Genomic DNA, 21,119 nt, shown 5'->3' on the forward strand with positions numbered 1-21,119 from the left:
TCACATCAACTCAAACTAAAAAAATTGCTTATTTTGGGCTATTTCAATCCATTGTAACCTACAACTTGGCGTTTTGGGGAGGTACCCCCATCCTGTTAAACAGAATATTCCTAATACAAAAACAAATTCTACGGAAAATTTATGGCTTAACTTGTACTGAATCATGTAAAGATCTATTCGTTTCAGAGAAAATCCTAACCCTTCCCTCCTTATACATTCTTGAAATCGGAGTTATGGTGAAGAAAAAAACAATAAAAACATCCACAACAAGCCATCAGTACCCCACACGAAATAGAAACCAGCTAGCAATAAACTACTTTAAAACAACTTTGCAATCCAATATTGATACGATGGCAGTAAAAATCTACAACTCTTTATCCTCTGATCTAAAAAACATAAATTCTACAAAAACATTTAAAAAATATCTGAAAGCATGGCTAGAGACAAAGGCTTTCTACACAGTGCAGGAACTTTTGGACCCTCAAGCTCTGTAACCAATTATACGTCTACACCTACTATTACCTACTTGTACAAGGCCAAAAGGCATAAACATACTAAATAAAGAATTGAATTGAATTGGTTTGTGCTTTCCATTGTTCTAATCCAAAGCGCAAACGATGTAAGGTAAAGGCGCCTAATATCGTTCACTTTTTGTTGACCTCAAAAATGGGGCACTTAAAATTGAAAAAACTGAAATGTCACCAAGTAAGGGTGTACCCCCATCCTTTGGCTATGACTGGCCAAAATTTCAGATCAAAATTTACATTACGGGGAAGCCAGTGAATTTTTAAGTAAAAAATGTCAAAATCAAAATTTTTCCAAAGTGGTGCCTAATATTGCCCACCACTAAAAAACCACTACCTCAACACATGTCATGTAAACATGATGTACAAACATATTTTCATTTATCTTCGAATATGATTTGCGTAAATCTGGTTATCCAAACTAGTTGCATAAGTCCAGTCATATTTCGAAATATGAACTGGTGAAGCAATGATCAAGTGATCTATTTCAAATTTCAAAATAGATTGAGTTCCAGTTGCGCTGATTGAGATTGTCAAATGCACTCGGGTGCTTGGTTATTACGTAAAACTTTAAGTTCATCCTTATTTCAAATCTCTTTTGAAAGAGTAACGTAGATGGACCTTCCCACATCCATTTATTGCTCCCATTCCCCATGGTGATGTGCATATGCACTCCTCAAGGCATTTTGAATGCCATCTCTCATTTAGGGTCACGGGTGGTTAGTTGTCAATAATTGTTAGTTGTCAAATTGCGTTTTTTAAAAGGATACATGAACGCTATCTCCACGAAACCTTCATAATAACTTCATGCTATACCTACTAATGTTCCAACATGCAAAATTGGCTACATAGCTTTTTATTTGGAGATACAGTTTTGAAAAACGTGATTTTACAGGTGCACAGTTACACATCGTCGGTGGCCTGAAAAAAACCTCCTATGTGACAATTTTTTTGAAAATACGATTTTTGGCTCCCTGGATTCGTATTTTCAAGGCGCATCGTCTGAAATTACCTCCTATGTGTTTAGTACGGAATATTCCTAGTAGAGCGAGTTCTTAAAATCTCCTATGTGCAACATGCCGAAAATGTGGTCTAAAAAAGCTCCTATGTGCAATAAAAAAACAGAAAACCTCCTATGTGCAATAAAAAAAAACCTCCCATGTGCCCTCCTATGTGCACTCACGTGTTGAAATAGTCAGGTCCAATGTGTTGATTATAGATCTACGTTGTTGATATTACGAATTATGATCGAATATGTGGTTTAATAGTTTATAAAATTGTAATTTGAATTGCTAGAATAATACAATGTGTTTCAAAAAAACCAAAAATATCTCCTATGTGTTCATTTTTCTGTTTTTGAAGTTTATTGAAGGGAATTATAAAGATTTCAACCCAAATTCAATTCTAAAGCATTCCGCAGATAAAAATAAAGAAAGTGTATTGAAATTATCCATTTTCTCAAAATTCGAACAGACGTAGAACGTTTTTTAGCTATAGTGAAAAATTTTGATTTTTTCACATAGGAGGTTTTTCTTAGGCCACCGACGACATGTTAAATTGGAACTTTTCGTTTTTAAACATCAAAAATATGTCAAAAGTAAATAAATTATACATCAATTTAAAGGAAATTTTATCACGGATTCAGTAAACACATGTTCAATTACAAAAAATTTTGAAATGAATAAAATTTTTTGGTACAAAGATGAAAAACGAGAAGTTGTTAGTTGTCAAAAAAGGGAATATTGTTAGTTGTCAATGAGATAGTTTACCAAAATATGCATCAAAGTGGGAAAATATTTTTAGAAAATTATCTATTGCATTATTGAATCATGTTTTTTCTGCCTTTCATTCTATAAAACGAATAAAAAGTTGCATTGATCGATTTACCTACGCAAAAAAAAATTCAAAGAATGACCAGTCAATTTTTAAGTCGTTTATGGATATTTTTTCAAGTTTTTGGGTTTATCTAAAAGTTTAGTACTTCTCACGTGTCATCTTTTAGAAAATTTTCGAAAATTGAATTGCAAGTTTTTTTCAATCAATAGTGAATGCGTGTTTGACAACTTACAACAGGGGTGGTTGTTGTCACAAAAAAGTATCTCACTAAATCCACCATTAACTATTCATCACATGAACCAAAATTCAATTTTAAAAAAAGAAAACATGCGCAAAGAATCAAGCTTTCAAATGAGCCAAAAACCGCAAAAAAATATTCATAAATGGCTTCAGAAACTTCAAAAAACTTTTTTTTTTGACAACTAACCACCCGTGACCCTACATAAGACTGTACAGGCTCAGTATAAGTAGCTTGAGTACCTAAGTTATTACAATTGCTTTATTTGAACACAATTCAAAGTATAACTGAAGATTTTTCTTATTTCATAAGGTAAATGTCTGTGTCGTGTGTTACATAATTAAACAATCAGTGTCTGAAAAATAGGTAACGAGGCGGTAAGTCGCCAGGTACCTATAGGAAGCTCATAGAAGCTAGGTACTGCTAGAACCTCAAGTAGGTAACTAGCATCTGTGACGATAACTGCAGATTGGTAGATGTGCTCCAATCTATCTCCACAAACTCATTTTTCTGGATTAGCTAATCGTTTGAACTTTTGGAAATTTTTTCAAGAACCACTATTTTATAAGCAGTTATCATTTTTTTCAAAATTGGTTTATAGTGATCCCAATTCTTTTTCAAAATTGCTCAATGAAGTTATTTTGAATAACAAACATACTACAGATTCAATAAGGACACTAGAAGAGGTGTTTGAAAAATCGTGTTTTTTTTTTGTTCTAACCCTTCTGTTTTTGGGGAAAACGTTTGGAATTTATGTGTAAGTATAGTGTGGCCGTTAACTATTAAAAAAAAAACGAAATCAATATAATTACCTTGGTACTTCATTTAGGTAGGTTCGTAAATATTAAAAATTCGATTAGGTACCTATTTACATTTTACAATCCTACTTTTTATGTATTTTTATAATTGAAAAGCTGTAGGCCTACCTACTTCTTATTAAATCAAGGTAGTATAGACATATTACAAGTTGTGTGCTTAAAATATCGACGAAAAACATCATTTTGATATCCATTACTGACTGATTATTATTGAATTAACAAGATGAAACTTACATTCGTTATTACATTTTCGGCATTCATTTTTTTCATTTTGCTGCTCAGTGCATCAAATATCAGGTAACATCGCACAACTTCTGTTTCTCAATTTACTCGTTTATAAAACACTCGAATGTTTTCCCAAATTAAAAAAAAAAACTATAAAATAAATTAGGTATAGGATAACGTTACTTTTCATTCTAAACCTTATCATTTTGAAATAGTATGTTTGGTTTTTGTATTCAACTCATGGGGAATTTTCCATATGTAGGTGTTTTGAAAAATTTGGGGAGGGAAAATTTTAAACTTGGATAGGTAGGTAGGTATTTATCCTGATAATTTTCGATTTTTTTTTTAAATTTTGTAATCATGATATTAATTCTCAATTTTTCTACGTTTCAACGTTGTAAGGTAGTTTTAACATCTCGTTTTATTTTTTATACGTAACTGTTTGAAAATTAGGTACCTACTAGTACGGGTACCATGTTGGTCTATCGTTTCAAAATCGCAAAAGAGTGGGACCAGAAAGATATACTTTTTTCGCGATATTTCCTCGAAAGGGGGTCATTTCCCGACCCCGAAACCACCATTACATTTTTGAGATCGAATTGCAAAACCGATCCAGGGGTTCCCAAAGTTGTGAAAATTGAGCACCTTCGTTGTCATCTGTTTTGGCCCATAAATCCTGACCAAAAGGGGGTAGGGGGGGTGCTTGTGGTCTCAAATAACTCGTATTGGATCACTCTTGAAATATCTACCCATGACCGTTCTCATTTAGTGATACCTCACATTTCAGTGGTTCCCAAAGTTGAACTTTTGTATTCCAAATTTTTAAAGTCACGCATTCAAACGAATATTGTCAGTAAATAAATTTAGCAATCAAAAACTAGTCCAGATAAAAAGTTGCTAAATTTTACGACGATTTCAAAAATGTGTCATTTTTTTTCTTAGCATTGATAGGGGCCGAGCTGAGGGGGTTGGAACGTCAAAAAACGTGATGTAACAATAGTCCAGTAACTTAAGCAAAAAAATAGGGGGTATCGTGAATCTGTAGGTGGCATTGTGGTAAGCTGATTTTTGGTATACTGGTCCATTTTGATGGCCTGAAAACGAATCCGAGGAGTCCCTTGCAGTCCCGGGTGAGCTTTCCCCTAAATTGTGGATCTTAGCCCCCCAAAATCGGTCGCCATAATGTTGATGGGTAATATTGATTGTAATACCTTCAATCGTTCCAAAATGGTACGGGGGGTGGTTTTCTTTGTTTTTCTGAGGTACAGAGCGGAGCACAATGTCATCCCGCCCCCTCCTCCCCCTTCACTTATCAGTTATTTGCCTATATATACGCACGTGAGATGAATTGAAATGCACTAAAAAATGTAAAATTGTCGAATGGAATGTTGATACGAGTTTCAAAAACCAGTTTTAGCGTATTGTGACCACTTCTCCCCCTTTGTGGATCTTAGCCCCCCAATCAGTTTTTGACCAATATATCGATTTTCCTAGAGTCAGTATCACTGTTTAGAAGCTCAGATTTTCAAAAATTGGTGTGAAATAAGCGCTGTGAATGCTCAAAGAATTCATTGCTCGCTCCACCGACCAACTTCCAAAAGTACCGTTCATTCTAACACACTTGAAACACGGGCATATCGCATAAGCATAGCGAAACTTGGCATTTTGGTTCAGAATTAAACTAGGGACACGATGCTGCATCGCCTACCTCTCTCTCGTTACCCGTTTCCATTTTTCATTAATTGAATTTACAATAAAATTTTGAAATTTTTTAATGCATCTAATTTATAAAATTACCTACTTTCAAATTTTTACTTTGCCTATTGGCGATTGAATTGGAAATTTCATACACACAGACTTGATAAGTATAGGAACGAGAAGGTACATAGGTATTCGATGATTTAGGTTCAATCCACTTCAGAGGTACGAAAAAGTTTTGAGGTCTTGTAAAACAAAAAGGGGGAGAAATGTTCACGATACGTTTAAAACTCGTATTAACTTTCCATTCGACATTTTTACATTTTTTTAGTAAATTTCAATTCACCTCATATACGTATATTGGCAAATAATTGAATGGTGAGAGGTCAAAAGGGGTAGGTCCAACCTCCTTGGGACTGGAAAATTGATCAATGGGTCATCTGATGAGAAATTAGATGTAGAGCCGCATTCGTCCTAACCATTTTTGAGCTGGACTCAATACTTTTCGATATAAATTGGTGAAAAACCGATGGGGGGGGGGCTAAGATCCACAAAGGGGGAGAAGTGGTCACAATACGCTAAAACTGGTTTTTGAAACTCGTATCAACATTCCATTCGACAATTTTACATTTTTTAGTGCATTTCAATTCATCTCACGTGCGTATATATAGGCAAATAACTGATAAGTGAAGGGGGAGGAGGGGGCGGGATGACATTGTGCTCCGCTCTGTACCTCAGAAAAACAAAGAAAACCACCCCCCGTACCATTTTGGAACGATTGAAGGTATTACAATCAATATTACCCATCAACATTATGGCGACCGATTTTGGGGGGCTAAGATCCACAATTTAGGGGAAAGCTCACCCGGGACTGCAAGGGACTCCTCGGATTCGTTTTCAGGCCATCAAAATGGACCAGTATACCAAAAATCAGCTTACCACAATGCCACCTACAGATTCACGATACCCCCTATTTTTTTGCTTAAGTTACTGGACTATTGTTACATCACGTTTTTTGACGTTCCAACCCCCTCAGCTCGGCCCCTATCAATGCTAAGAAAAAAAATGACACATTTTTGAAATCGTCGTAAAATTTAGCAACTTTTTATCTGGACTAGTTTTTGATTGCTAAATTTATTTACTGACAATATTCGTTTGAATGCGTGACTTTAAAAATTTGGAATACAAAAGTTCAACTTTGGGAACCACTGAAATGTGAGGTATCACTAAATGAGAACGGTCATGGGTAGATATTTCAAGAGTGATCCAATACGAGTTATTTGAGACCACAAGCACCCCCCCTACCCCCTTTTGGTCAGGATTTATGGGCCAAAACAGATGACAACGAAGGTGCTCAATTTCCACAACTTTGGGAACCCCTGGATCGGTTTTGCAATTCGATCTCAAAAATGTAATGGTGGTTTCGGGGTCGGGAAATGACCCCCTTTCGAGGAAATATCGCGAAAAAAATATATCTTTCCGGTCCCATTGTTTTGATAATTTTCACTTTGGTACCCCTACTATACTTACTTTTCTTTATTCAAAATATTCATATTTCAGAGAAACATATGCTCGTCCTCGTCATCGTCATGCTCGTTCGCAGCCATTGAATACAACGAAAGACTGCCTCGATAACGCCGCATGTATTGGTGCTTCAATAATAATAACCCAGGGTTAAATGACCTGATCAAGCTGCTAAAACTAAGAATTCACTTTTTTTGCAAGAAAAAATCTGAATATTGGTTTCTGTAATGATTTGAATAAAGAATATCTGACAATTGATTTTTATTTCTAACCTACGAATAGTAGGTTTCATAGCTAGGTACCTAACAAATCGTTTGCAAGAACTTGGAACAGAATGATAATTGAATTAATATTGTGGACCAGGCGCATAAATCTGACTACACCAGTTTATTTCGCCTAGTACTGCCTCAACTCAACCTGGAGCGAAATTTCCTTTTTACATTTTTCACAGACAGCACAAAAATAAGACTAAAATTACCTACAATCCAAAAACCAAAACTCGAGAAGAAGTCGACCAAAAAAATGAAATTCCAAAAGTCAACATGAGCTTCCTCAGGGGGCGGGTGGAAGGAGGAGGCTTCAATTATTTTCACATTGTTTCGAGGTATACTCAACTTCAACAGCGCATATACCTCCAAAGCTATGACACTTTGATCAAAACTGATTTCACAGTTCGAAAGGGCATTGCATTTTGAATTTTTCAACTTTTTTGAAATTTTCAAAAGTTGAGAGTTGAACTTTCAAATTTCGAAATGGTGCTGTAAGTAGGAAGTACCATTTAAAATTCTAAAAAAGTTTCCATAGATGTACCTTTGATGCTTTTTTGAAATATTCAATTTTCGAGATGTGATTTTTTGATGGAAGAGAAGTATCCCTTCCCCCAAATTTGAGCCAAACTTTCAACAACAAAATTTAGGGCATGTTATACATCGAATTGAATGTTTTTGATGACGCTGAACACGAATATTTCATTTCGACACCTATTACCGATTATTATTGAATTAGCAAAGATGAAAGTTACATTCGTTAAATATCACTTATCAGGTTAATATCACACAACTTACGTATGTTATACAACTTACTCATTTATAAAACACTGAAATGTTTTCCCAAAAATTAAAAATATTCCATAAGATAAATTAAGTAAGTATAATGTAAGTACTAACTTTTCATTCCTAACGTTATCATTTTGAAATATGTTTGGTTTTTGTATTGAACTCACAGGGAATGCTCCATAGATAGGTGTTTTGACAAATATCTCAGTGGTTGAGTAACTCATCGAAATGACAAAAATTTAATTGATTTTCAGCCATGCGTGGTAATTACCTAGTTCACTCGTGTAAAGTTCGTAAGCATGAAAATTCCAATCATTTAAATTTTACTAAAGTAGGTACATATATCAAAGACTTCGCAGATGCTCGTAGATCTCGTAGTGGACGAATTAAAAGACGCGTGCTCGAATATTGACTAGAAATATTTCGATACCTATTACCGATTATTATTGAATTAGCAAGATGAAAGTTACATTCGTTATTACAATTTCGGCATTCATCTTTTGTATGTTGCTGCTCAGTCCATCGAATATCAGGTGAACATCACATAACTTATGTTTCTCAACTTACTCGTTTATAAAACACTCAAATGTTTTCCCAAAAAATTAAAAAAATAAAATCTATAAAATAAATTAGGGTATTAGTAACATAACTTTTCATTCCTAATCTTATCATTTTGAAATACATATGTTTGGTTTTTGTATTGTGTGTACTCATGGGGAATTTTCCATAAGTGTTTTGACAAATTTGGGGGATAAATATTTTAAAAATGAATCGTGATAATTTGCGATTTTTTTTTCATTTTGTAATCACGATACTTATTACTCTTCAATTTTCCAACGTCTCAACGTTGTAGGGTACCTAGTTTTACTTTTAACATCGTGTTTTATTTTTTACTCAACTAAGTATTTAAAAATTAAGTACTATCTTTACTTAAAAATGTTCATCTTTCAGAGAAACATATGCTCATCCTGGGCAGCATCGTGATGCTCGTGCTACGGAATCAAACGACACACAATCAGCAGTACCCTGTTTTGCTAGCATCATATGTATTGGCAGTTTAATACTCCCCCCTCCCTTCGGGCACGGTTAGGTAATCTCAGTCATATTTTCTACCATCGTGATAATTGGTAACACTGCGGCACCCACATTTTGACCAAATAGTTTGATTACCGGTTATTGAATTTAATATAGTTGAAATATAGTCCCACCCAAATGAATTTGTAATTTTTATCGAACTTCCATTCGTGTTTTGTACGTTATTGAGAAATAAACATATTATTTTGCTGGCTACAATGTGTCGCCTAGTTTATTATGGTTTCTTATTGCAAGTTGTGCACGGATTCATTGATAAATTTTAACGTTATTCTGGTCATTTCACCCCCTTTTTATTTGAGATTGTACATATTTTTCAGGTAATTAGATAACCGATTTAATTAGGTACCATTTTGAAGTCAGAATGAACATTTTGATACCCCAAAAAACCAGCTGTGTTGCAAGAGTGCTGGTTTTGAAGTGGTATCTTTACTTAAAAATATTCAACTTTCAGAGAAACATTCCTTTGGAGGTTCTCTAGGTTCCCATGTTGGAGAAACAAATTGCTTCAATGGTTGCAGTAGAGTACCCTGCCAAATTGACCAAATCACAAATAAGTTGAGTTTTCAGAGGAAAAATTATGTTGGAAAATGAAAGTTATAAAAACGCTCAAGCAGTTTTTCATTTCCAACAAAACAAATGAATCTAAATTGGAATTTTTTTTCAAAAATAATTCAACAACAGGAGTAAAAAGCATTAAACAACAGGACTTTTTGAAAATGAAGAGTGATATTCCAAAACTCGCTTTGTCCATTTTTATCAAAGTTGGGTTTTCAGTGGTACCTGGTAGATGAAGTATTAACTCACATTCCTACATCATCAACCTACCAAAATGAGGTGTTAAACTCACCTAAATAAGGTAAAGTACCAGTTGTGGATAGGGGTCCCAGTTGTGGATAATCGTTCCTATGGGCTAAAAAAAAAAATTATCGCTTCTACCTTTTTCTGTAACATTTAATCATTTCGTTGCATTCATGACAACATGAAAATTCACCCATGAAGTCTATGTACAAAAGCATTGAAGTTTCAAAATGATAAAAATTCAGATTTTAAAATTTTTTATAAGGAAATTTTAAATAATGTAAAAAAGCGAGTCAAATATGTAATTTTTCATACCTGCGGAAGTTTTTGGATAGTAATAAGATGAAATAACCACCTCTGCATATTTTTGAGAATTTTTGATTTCATCTAGTACTATTTAGAGCAGTCTTTGTCCGCAACCGGGCCAGGGGGCCCGGTTAGTGGATAATTGGAAGTTTTTGAGATTCTCTACTAAGAAATGAAATATTCTTGATTTTTTTTTTCCTCCCAAGTATTATGTAGTTCAACAGTCACACTACACAACAAAATCAAAAAATTTGAAAAAAAATTGAAATTTGGGCTTCTCAGAGCATGTTGAAAAAAGTATAACCACAACTGGTACTTTACCTTAGCCAATTCACTAAAAATTTAAAAAAAAAATAATGTTCTAAAACGCGCTTTGTCCATTGTTATTGAAATTTTTTTCAGCAGTATTTAGTGGATGAAATGTATACCTACACTCCTATATCATAAATCCACCCAAATAAAGTGCTAAACTCGCCTAAAAAGCCAATTTACCCGTTCAAAGGGAAACTGTTTTTCCTCTCTCCTGAAAAGTTGTGAAAATGGACAAAGCGAGTTTTGGAATATCACTCTTCAAATATATCTTTAAAGAATAAATGATTAAAAAATCGTAATAACGATAGTAAAAAAGGTTGTCTGGTAGATCACATCACAAGTTGAGTAAAAATAAAAAAACTAGATAGAAGAATAATGCCTTTGACCAAAAAATGAAAAAAACAAAAATCTATGTCGCTAAGAGAGAATTTTTCATCAAATTATACAATTTTGTTGAAAATCGGACCCAAATATGACATAGAATTTGGCGAAATTGCAAGCTTTGTCGTGGGGGGTAGTGGGGCGGGGGAACTAATAATAAAAACATTTCTGCTTTGAAGCACGAGATGTGGCTTAGAATTTTCTTACATTTTGGAAAAAATAAATATTTTACCACCTAATTGGATGTTGGAATATGAAAATGAACATAGAGAGAAGTAGTGAAAAAAAAACACAAATCCATATCATAGACGAAATGACAGACTGAATTCTCAGATGATTTTTTTTTATTTTTGTTCACTTTCCTCACTATTTCTCTCTTCCACTTTTTTTTGGAAAAAAATTTATAAGAAATCAAAGGGATCTTTTGGGATTTACAGTTTTGGGGCAATCAACTAGAGGGATGAGCTCCGTTGCACATATCCTCTTCATCAATTACAGTTCACTTGTAATTGTAAAAATTAATTTGGATAGTCGATAAAAGGGCACCGTACCCTTATTATGTGAATTGTGAGGGTAGGAACTAGACAGCTTCTCATTGGTAGAATATTAACGCATTAAAATAACAAAAATTCAAATATATCTCGCAGGTAGTGACTACTTACTACCCACCTGCTTCATTTAGGTAGGATCGTGAATATTAAAATTTCAATTCAAATATCCCAGTGGTTGAGTAACTCATCAAAATGACAAAAATTTAATTAGGTAATTCTCAGTCATGCGTATTTACCTAGTTCACTCAGGTAAGTAAGTTCGTAAGCATGAAAATTCCAATCATTCAAATTTTATTTAAGTACATATATCAAAGACTTCACAAACACTGGTAGATCTTGTAGTGAACAAATTGAAAGTCGCGTGCTCAAATATTGATAAAAAATATCATTTTGATACCTAGTATTACCGATTATTATTGAATTAGCAAGATGAAAGTTACATTCGTTATTACAATTTCGGCATTCATTTTTTGTATTTTGCTGCTCACAATCAGTGCATCAAAAATCAGGTGAACATCACACAACTTATGTTTCTCAACTTACTCGTTTATAAAACACTCAAATGTTTTCCCAAAAAATTAAAAAAAAAAAATCTATAAAATTACTTAGGGTATAGTCTAACGTAACTTTTCATTCCTAATCTTATCATTTTAAAATACATACATATGTTTGGTTTTTGTATTGTATGTAGATGTACTCATGGGAAATTTTCCATAATAGTGTTTTGAAAAATTTGGGGAATAAATATTTTAAAATGTATCGTGATAATTTGCAACTTTTTTTTCATTTTGTAATCACGATATTAACCCTCAATTTTTCAACGTCTCAACGTTGTAGGGTACCTAGTTTTAAGTTTTAACATCGTGTTTTATTTCTTACTTAACTAAGTATTTTAAAATTAGGTAGGTACCATCTTTACTTAAAAATGTTCATCTTTCAGAGAAACACATGCTGATGATCGTCGTCGTGATGCTCGTGCTATGGAATCGAACGACACAAAACCAGCATTACCCTGTATTGCTAGCATCATATGTATTGGCCGTCTATTATTTCCCTTTACCATTGGGTGAAGGTATCTCAGCCATATTTTCTACCATTGTCAAATTGGTAACACTGCGCCACCCGCAGTTTTCTGATAGGTAAATTTCACGAATGTGTTGTTGATTTACTGTTATTTACTGAAAATAATTCAAGTTTTTAAAATAGGTTAAAATTATGGAGTAATGACAGGTTAGCTTTTAACGTTACTTAATTTATTTTTACATTGCCCATTATGTTATTTTGACCAAATAGTTTGACTATTGAATCTCCTAAAGGTGAAATATAGTCCCAATCAAATAAATTGTAATTTTTATCCATCTTTCATTCGTGTTTTGCATGTTATTGAGAAATAAACATAGATTATTTTGCTGCCTACAATAGTGACCCGGAAAAAATCGCAATAACGATAGTGAAAAAGGTTATCTGGCGGATCACAAGTTCAGCCTAAATAAAAAACGGGAAATATATAATCGCAGGACAGAAAAGGGTGTTTGAACGACACCAGCAAACGATAATTACAATAGGTTTTCAACGAAAAAATAATGAGTCAGAGCGACTATATTTAATTATTAATCACGACAAGTCCTCCCGACAAAAAAGGATGTCTAAGTGACAGAATAAAATTTTAAACGACAGAACAATTTATCCAATTGCAAATCTGAAAAAACACGAAAAAGCGATAAATAAAATGTTGGATTGGGAAGCTAGCAAAAGTACTTACTTAAAAATTGCTCTGAAATTGGTGCAAAAACTGTGTGACAATTTTCAAATGTAAAATGTAAGGTTCCTATGGAGTTATTGAGATTGCAATTTGCACAATAATACAGTACCTTTGCGTTCTATGATAATGAGAATTCGTCAATTTTTTCAACGAAAAAAATGAAGATCATTACAGTTTATATCGATGTTGTTGTGGATAAAAGGCCAAACTGTTTTTTTTTTCCAAAGGGCAAATCTGTTCTCGGTCATTTTGAGTAAATACGAAAGGGCCAATCTGCATTTTTTTACATGAAAGTATAATCCAAAACGGCGAAACTGAACTATTTTTTTACTTTTTTTTTACATTACAGACCACTACAAATTTATCTTTGATGGCCAGTAATTTAAAAAAAATTGCAAATGTACCAAAATGATCTCAGAAAACCCAGACCTACGAGTAAACAAAATAATACGAGGGTGGATTAAAAAGTATCGCCAACAGTGCTCTGGAGGAGAGCCTATATGGAGGTACGAGTATTTTGAACCAAATGAGCGCTCATTTTATAGCTTGAAGTTTTAGGAAGACGGTGGTGTGTTCAGTTTTTAGATACCTACAACTCGAAAAAATGTTGATCGTATTTGAAATTTTTGAGAAAAGTTATTCGGTTGATGGGGCTGGAGTATCGTACATTGCGGTCTAGTAGCAAGTCTAATATCTATATCAAGCAGTGTGTGCAATCATTTGGTAGTCCAAAGCCTCAGGAACACGGCGGTGTATTCAGTTTTTTTTGTTTGACTTGTACAAATATTCTTGAATGAATTCAACGAGATCATGGTATAGCTAAGTGATGTTAATTTTCACTAAAAAAAAAACGCTCAAGTCACTTTGGACATGTTCAACATTGTTACAACATGTTGTACAGAAAAACTAAATATGTACATCACCATGTTCCTGTAACTTCAGACTACAAAATTACTGCTCATGCAGCTTGCTATAAGAATTAGTCTCGCCGGTAGAGCGCAAAGTGTACCTACTTGTGTATCCTGCATGACCTGAAATTTTTTCCTCGGCCCATTCGAAGGCCTCCAAAATTTTTTCTATAACTCATAAAGAAAAATTAAGCACATCATCGTGTACCTGAGACTTCAGGCTACAAAATCACAACTTCTTTCTCAATAGAAATGAAATGAGGAAGGATCGAGATGACGGATTTGTTAAACTATTTGAACCTGAACCAAAGACCAAAAATTCAGGTAATTTGAGTACGCTGTATAAGTATTTGGCATTATTTGGACACATTTGAGTAATTCTGTTGGTTTTTCTAGAAATTAAAATATCAAAAGAGCCTCAGGAAACGAATTTTATCCGTCAAAAAAAAGAGTTCATTCTGAAGATGATTAAAAAAGATACCAAAGCTCGAACCTTCACTGATGACTGATAACAAATCGATTTCACCCCTACATACAATATTAGACTATATGAGCTTTCATTTCGCGGCCGAATATTTCCCATTTGCTAAGCATTTGCCATTTATCAACAGCAAAACATCTATTATTTTTTGCCAAATTTATCAGATTGGCCCTTTTTTTCATGTTGAACCTGTAGGTTGAACAAATACAAAAGGGCCAATCTGTCCACTCTCGAACTATTTCATCATTATAAATTTCTCAAGCTAGAAAAAATATTATCAGTGGATAATAATGGAAAGCGAATGAGTTGCCTTCATCAAAAAAATTGATACATCGGCCAAACTACTCCTTAGTACGATGATATGACACTTTCGAGTTTAGAATGCAAGTTGGAAACTCAGTTTGGCCTTTTATCCACAACACCATCGATATATCATTCATTTTCAAAAACATGGCGCATGACACACAAGTTGAAGGACATTTGAATGGTGCTTTTCAAGAAGGTCCTATCGACAAAAAGCTGGTTTTGAGAAAAACGCATTTTTATGTTTCAGTGGTTTGCCATTTTGGTTTAAAATGATATAGCGAGCTCCGGTTTTTTTTGTTGAATAGAAGCATCTTTCCACTATTTATTTCCTGCGTAGTAATTTTTTTTCCACCACCAACATTTCCATGGGAGCGCTTTACAAAAGAGACCTCGATAGGACCTTCTTGAAACGACAGGACCTTCTTGCGGTTATTCACCTAAAAATCGATTTTATTCCTTCTCAAACCCACCAAAAACATGAAATAGTCACTCTTGAGTAGTAATTTTCAACGCAGAATTCAAATTTTGAGTCAATTTTGCCCCTCGACCCCCAGGGGGGGTGGTACCAAATGAAAATTTGGGGAAAATGTGAAAAAATCGAGTATAGTGTCAAAATCTTGATACTTTGAGTTGAAAACCACGATTTTTGAGTCAATTTCCCTCGTAGCTCCCCAGGGGGGTGGTACCAAATGAAAATTTTTGGGAAAATGTGAAAAAATCGAGTATAGTGTCGAAATCTTGAAACTTTGGGTTAAAAACAACGATTTTTGAGTCAATTTCCCTCGTAGCCCCCCAGGGGGGGTGGTACCAAATAAAAATGCGAAAAAATCGAGTATAGTGTCGAAATCTTGGTACATTTGGGCTGAAAACCCGATTTTCGAGTCAATTTTGTCCCTCGGCTTCCGGGGGGAGGGGTGTGGTACCTAATCAAAATTTAGGATAAAAGTGAAAAAATTGAGTACTTTAATGTAATATCTTTAATACTGTAGGGTAGAAGTTTCTTCCGCCAGCATTCCCCAAAACGACGAATATGAAAAATTATGCATTTTAGTGTATGTAAAACAACTGCGATCGATTTACCTGCGGAAACCTGCGAAAATCTGTATCATCTCATACTTTAGCCATGCATGTGTGAGTGCGTACTCGATTTTTTCACTGTTTTCCCCAAATTTCGATTTGGTACCACCCCCTTCCTCCCTGTGTAGAGGGTACTTGGGACTCCATGTTACCACTCTACAGTGGTAATTCGATGCCCAGGCCGGAGGCTGCACTGAACCAGTTGCAACGCCATCTGGTGGACTGGTTCAGGGAAGCTGACGGCCGAGAGTAAGATACAGAGTAGCTTCGCAGTTTCCTAATTCTTTCTCACCGAGCAGTATATGGTTTTCACGCTGACTTGTACAGCTCTTCGTAGGAAACGCCCTTTAGCAGAATCTTTCGTTATTATATGATTGGTAATGATTGTACATCGTAGCAACGTGCACTGTATGTCCTTTCATGTGCTTGAATAAATATTCAGAGTAAATTGCTTTGGCCATTTATTGCGTTGGTATTTATAAGAGTACATTTGTGTTGGGTAGAACGGAGATAGGTATTTTAATACCTTGGTACTTTTGGCCTAAAAGGTCTTATCGTGTTTAGTGGCCTCAGAGCCAGATGGTGTAGTGAGTCTGAAAGGCCACTAAAAGAGAAAGTCCGAGTTTTACCTTTACACCTGGCGTGCGAAGGACAAAATTGGCTCGAAAATCGGGTTTTCAGCCCAAATGTACCAAGATTTCGACACTATACTCGAGTTTTTCGCATTTTTATTTGATACCACCCCCCCTGGGGGGCTACGAGGTAAATTGACTCAAAAATCGTTGTTTTTAACAATTTTAACCCAAAGTATCAAGATTTCGACACTATACTCGATTTTTTCACATTTTCCCTAAATTTTCATTTGGTACCACCCCCCCCCTTGGGGTCGAGGGGCAAAATTGACTCAAAATTTGAATTCTGCGTTGAAAATTACTACTCAAGAGTGCCTTCTGGCAGGGCTGGTGGAACGGAACAGAACGGAACAAATAAACGGAACAATAAACAAATCAAGAAAAAATTTTATTCAGAACGGAACAGAACAGAACGGAACGGAACAGAACAAAATGAACACAACCAGAACAGAACAAATAAGACAAGAAAGTGCTCTTGAACAGAACAGAATAGAAAAAAAATGGAACGGAACAGAACAGAACAAATCACCTACACATTCCAAATTTTGGTTTTCTAGATGAATTTTCAGAATTTTGTAAAATTTTGATTTTATTCTCATTTTGGGACCAAATTTGAGTTTAAAAAATTCATCTAAAAATGAGAAACAAAATGCACTTCAGTTCTTGAAATTTTCAAAATTTTGGATGGTGTCAAATTTTGCATGTTAATTGTTGAATCGATGATTCGATCTAGCTTTGTCTAGTTCAAAAAATTTTCTGCCAGGTAGGATACCCCCCCCCACCTTGTTAAAACGGAACGGAACCGAACAGAACAAACGGAACGGAACGGAACAGAACAGAACAGAACAGAACAAATGGAACGGAACGGAACGGAACAAAACAGAACGGAACAAAAAAATGATGAGCAAAACAGAACAGAACAGTAAAAATGCGAAGTGATTTGTTCATGAACGGAATGGAACAAAACGATCGTTTCGGTCACCAGCCCTGCCTTCTGGTATAGTTGTGATCAACCATTTCCGAGAAGAAGGTAATGCGCGCATTTTCCAGTTGCGTTTCCTAGCCAACTTCATATAAGGTGCACGGGGGAAGTTGGAATTCGGGGTAAGTTAGAAAACTTACTCTAGCGCCTAGAGGTTTATATCTGGCGAAGTGCCACTAAAGGTGACTTGAGGGTGCTACCCCTACTTCATCACTGCATAAAAATTTTCCCGATTCAGTTTCATTTTAGATATCTTTGGTTCAATTGTATTTTGTTGTTGTTTTGAACTTATTTTGAATTTGGCCTAAAATACAGACTTTCTATTTCTTAGTTTTTCGCATATAGCGGACGAACCGTGCGTCCTAGTGAAAATCTGATGAAAGTGATCTCAAAGAGAATTAAATTCTCTACAATTTTGTTTTTATGCAATTTTTCTAGGACGCTCCGTTTGTGATCTACGCCTCTGCAAAGTTTAGCCTGTTCTGACTTCCCCCAATTGGGGGAAATCAGAACAGTTTATATTTTATTCCACTGAGCGAAAGCTACTGTGTCAATCGCGCTCAAATTTTTACCATAGGTTAAGAACCCTTATGGGAACCTACATAATAAATTTTATCCATATTGGTTCATTAGAAGGGGAGTAACAGCTGGTCAAAGTTGAAATTGCGAAAAATCATTCTGACTTGCCCCGGTGCACCTTAGCTGCTGTTTGTGAACACTGAACAACACCACATGGAGCGCTGCGGTTTGCACCATCTTGTGTAGAAAACGTCAGAGATTCAAATTTCATGAACTCCTCAAAAAGGTCCTATCGGTCGATAGGACCTTCTTGAAAAGCACCATTCATTTGGGGTATAAAACCGAATGTACACTAATGAAAGGAGGGCTAAAAATCTCAAAAATAAAATAAAATTTATGCCAAAACTGTTGAGAAATTTGCTGTGTACACCAAATTTAGCACTTTTTGAGAATTACCCTACTATGTATCATTTTATGAAAATTTCTATTTTTTTTCATTTTATTCGATTTGTAACTTGTTTGGTAAAAATAGGCGTGTTGATGGATTAAAAAAATTAAAAATAGATGTGTTAATGGATATTTCTGAGGTGATTTTTTTTTACTATTGTCGTTCAATTTTTTTTAACTGTCGTTCAATTTTTTATTTGTCGTGGACATTTTTTATCTGTCGTGCAAACATATGATTGTCGTTCAACTTTTTTTTCTGCCGTTCAATTTCTTTTTTGGTCGGACATTTCTTTTATTTGTCGGGCCTGTCGTTTAGACCACCTTTTCTGTCGTGTGATTCACCTATTCTGTCGTAACAATAAATCATACATACCCATAAAAAACTAGGTAAAAAAATAATGCCTTCAACCAAAAAATGAAAAAAAATTTATGTCGCTGAGAGATGATTTTTCATCATCATAAAATTTTGTTGGAAATTGGACCCAAATATGGCATAAAATTTGGTGAAATTGCAAGCTTTGTTGTGGTGGAGGGGAGGGGGTAACTAATTATAAAAACATTTTTGCATCGAAACACAAGATGTGGCTTAGAATTTTCTTACATTTAGGAAAAAAATTAATAGTTTACCACCTAATCTGGTGTTGGAATATGAAGATGAACATAGAGATAGGTAGTGAAAAAAAAAAACAAATCCATAGTGTAAGGCGAGAAAAAGTACATTTTTATTTCTTCTAGGAGAAATAAAAATGGGTTTTTTACTTCTTTAGCGAGCCGTGCACCTATCTAACAGACCACGTACCTATCTGCTACAGCATGTATAGGGACGTTGTTAGGTAGGGACTTGTAGGCTATACCTATATAGCTTATGACGCGAGTGCTCTGTGTGTCAAAATTCAGTCTGTATATGCACTTACGAGTGGCATGTACAGCTCACGTAATACCTGGCCATTAGCTACCGCTTAGGGATTACAACCTGGTACCTATTTACTTCAGTAGGTAGGTATGGAGTGAGGGTGCTCCTGTCTCTCGGCTGCTCTTGTGCCTGGTACCGAGGGGTATAGGATTGGTAGGGTGTCGATGGGATAATCCCATAGGACCATAGTCCTTAGATCAATTTTTGTTTCCTTTTTGTATTTCGTTTTTTTGCCTTTTCTTTTCTTTGTTTTGACTTATATATTTTGTTGTTTTATTCTTCAAATACGAGTATATAAGATTTATCAGCACTCTCTGCAGTGCTTAAAGTTTTTTTATTTACCGAAAAGCGAATGGTGAGGCGGTAGTTCGCCAGACATTCGCGAATCTACAAAGTAGATAGGTCTTCCCTTAGGATTGCGTTAGGTTCACTTACGAGTGAATAGTGCTCTTAGCCAACCTAAGGGTTGTTTCAATTTTTTCTTGCGCTTCAATAGCCTTAACAAAATGACAGACTGAACTCTCAGATGAAATTTTATTTTTGTTCACTTTCATTACTATTTCTCTCTTCCACATTTTTTTGGGAAAAAATTCATAAGAAATCAAGAGGATCTTTTGGGATTTACAGTTTTGTTTTGGGGCAATCAACTAGAGGGATGAGCTCCGTTTCACACATCCTCTTCGTCAATTAGGTATGTACACATCACTCGTAATTGTAAAAATCAATTTGGATAGTCGATAAAAGGGCACTGGCTGATGAACTGGCCAAACAAGCAACAGAAATGTTGATCACCAAAGAAATAATTCTGTGTTATGATCTTCAAAACCACTGGAAGAATGCAATCTTGCAACACTGGCAATTTAACTGGAATCAAACAAACGACCATCTAGCATCATTCAAAAAAGACGCAAAACACCTTAAAACTATTTGAATACAAGAATCCGAAGAAATCAAAATCATCAATGTAGCCAGGGTGTCTACAGGCCAAAAAAGTACAAATTTAAAAAAAAAAGTACAAAATTGGAAAATGATCCAAAAAAGTATGAAAAAATGTCAAAAATGCACAAGATTTACGAAATTTTGAAAGGATTTTGAATGTTCATTCGCAGACAAAATTACTATAATTGTATCCTAAAAATTTTCATGTTTTTCAAAAGCTTTTGCCCTCGCTTTGCTCGGGCTAAATTATTGTTTTCTATATTTTCTCAAGACTCAAATTATTCACTGTGTTTGGAAAGTGGTTAGTTTTAGACAAACTTTTTAAAATGGGTCAGTGGTGGAAAAACTGGATTTTTCACATTAAAATTACTACTGTTTCGCTTCTTGAAACTATAAATTTAGAACAGCTTTTGCCCTCACTTCACTCAGGCCAATTTGGTGCTTTTTTCTCGCTTACAGTTTCAAAAAATCATTGTTAAATTGAAAAAAAAAATGAGATAAGAAAAACAGAATTTCTAATCTTACATTTGTTCACAACCGTTCCTTCATTGTCCAAATTAACCAATCGTATTCAACAGTGAGAAAAATATTGCAAGGTGTACCTCAAGGAGCAGTTCTCAGTCCAACATTGTTCTCATTTTCCTGCAGTGATATATTAGATGATATTCCTACTCACATACAAGATAACATCAATATTGTGATGTTTGCAGATGATACATGCTTACTGTCAAGAAATATCAGTCTTTCAACTGCCATCAACAACCTACAAGAATTCATACCTAGAGGAAATTT

At 34.8% G+C, this 21,119-nt stretch overlaps 4 long non-coding RNA genes across 4 annotated transcripts; 3 read left to right on the forward strand and 1 right to left on the reverse strand.

The window, feature by feature from the left end:
- The first annotated feature begins 3,416 nt into the window (after positions 1-3,416).
- Positions 3,417-7,117, forward strand: LOC135834751 (uncharacterized). Its single transcript, XR_010556749.1, has 2 exons — positions 3,417-3,713; positions 6,900-7,117. It is a non-coding gene; the product is annotated as an uncharacterized LOC135834751 (long non-coding RNA).
- Positions 7,118-8,078: 961 nt separating this feature from the next.
- On the forward strand, positions 8,079-9,211 carry LOC135834748 (uncharacterized). Its single transcript, XR_010556747.1, has 2 exons — positions 8,079-8,451; positions 8,870-9,211. It is a non-coding gene; the product is annotated as an uncharacterized LOC135834748 (long non-coding RNA).
- A 2,391-nt stretch (positions 9,212-11,602) lies between these two features.
- Positions 11,603-12,726, forward strand: LOC135834750 (uncharacterized). Its single transcript, XR_010556748.1, has 2 exons — positions 11,603-11,870; positions 12,302-12,726. It is a non-coding gene; the product is annotated as an uncharacterized LOC135834750 (long non-coding RNA).
- A 7,177-nt stretch (positions 12,727-19,903) lies between these two features.
- Positions 19,904-21,119, reverse strand: LOC135834753 (uncharacterized). The gene is made up of 2 exons (XR_010556751.1): positions 20,853-21,119; positions 19,904-20,252 (listed from the first exon to the last, which is right to left on the reverse strand). It is a non-coding gene; the product is annotated as an uncharacterized LOC135834753 (long non-coding RNA).

This window comes from Planococcus citri, chromosome 2 (genome assembly GCF_950023065.1).
Source record: "Planococcus citri chromosome 2, ihPlaCitr1.1, whole genome shotgun sequence".
In the NCBI taxonomy this organism is placed as follows: Eukaryota; Metazoa; Arthropoda; class Insecta; order Hemiptera; family Pseudococcidae; genus Planococcus; species Planococcus citri.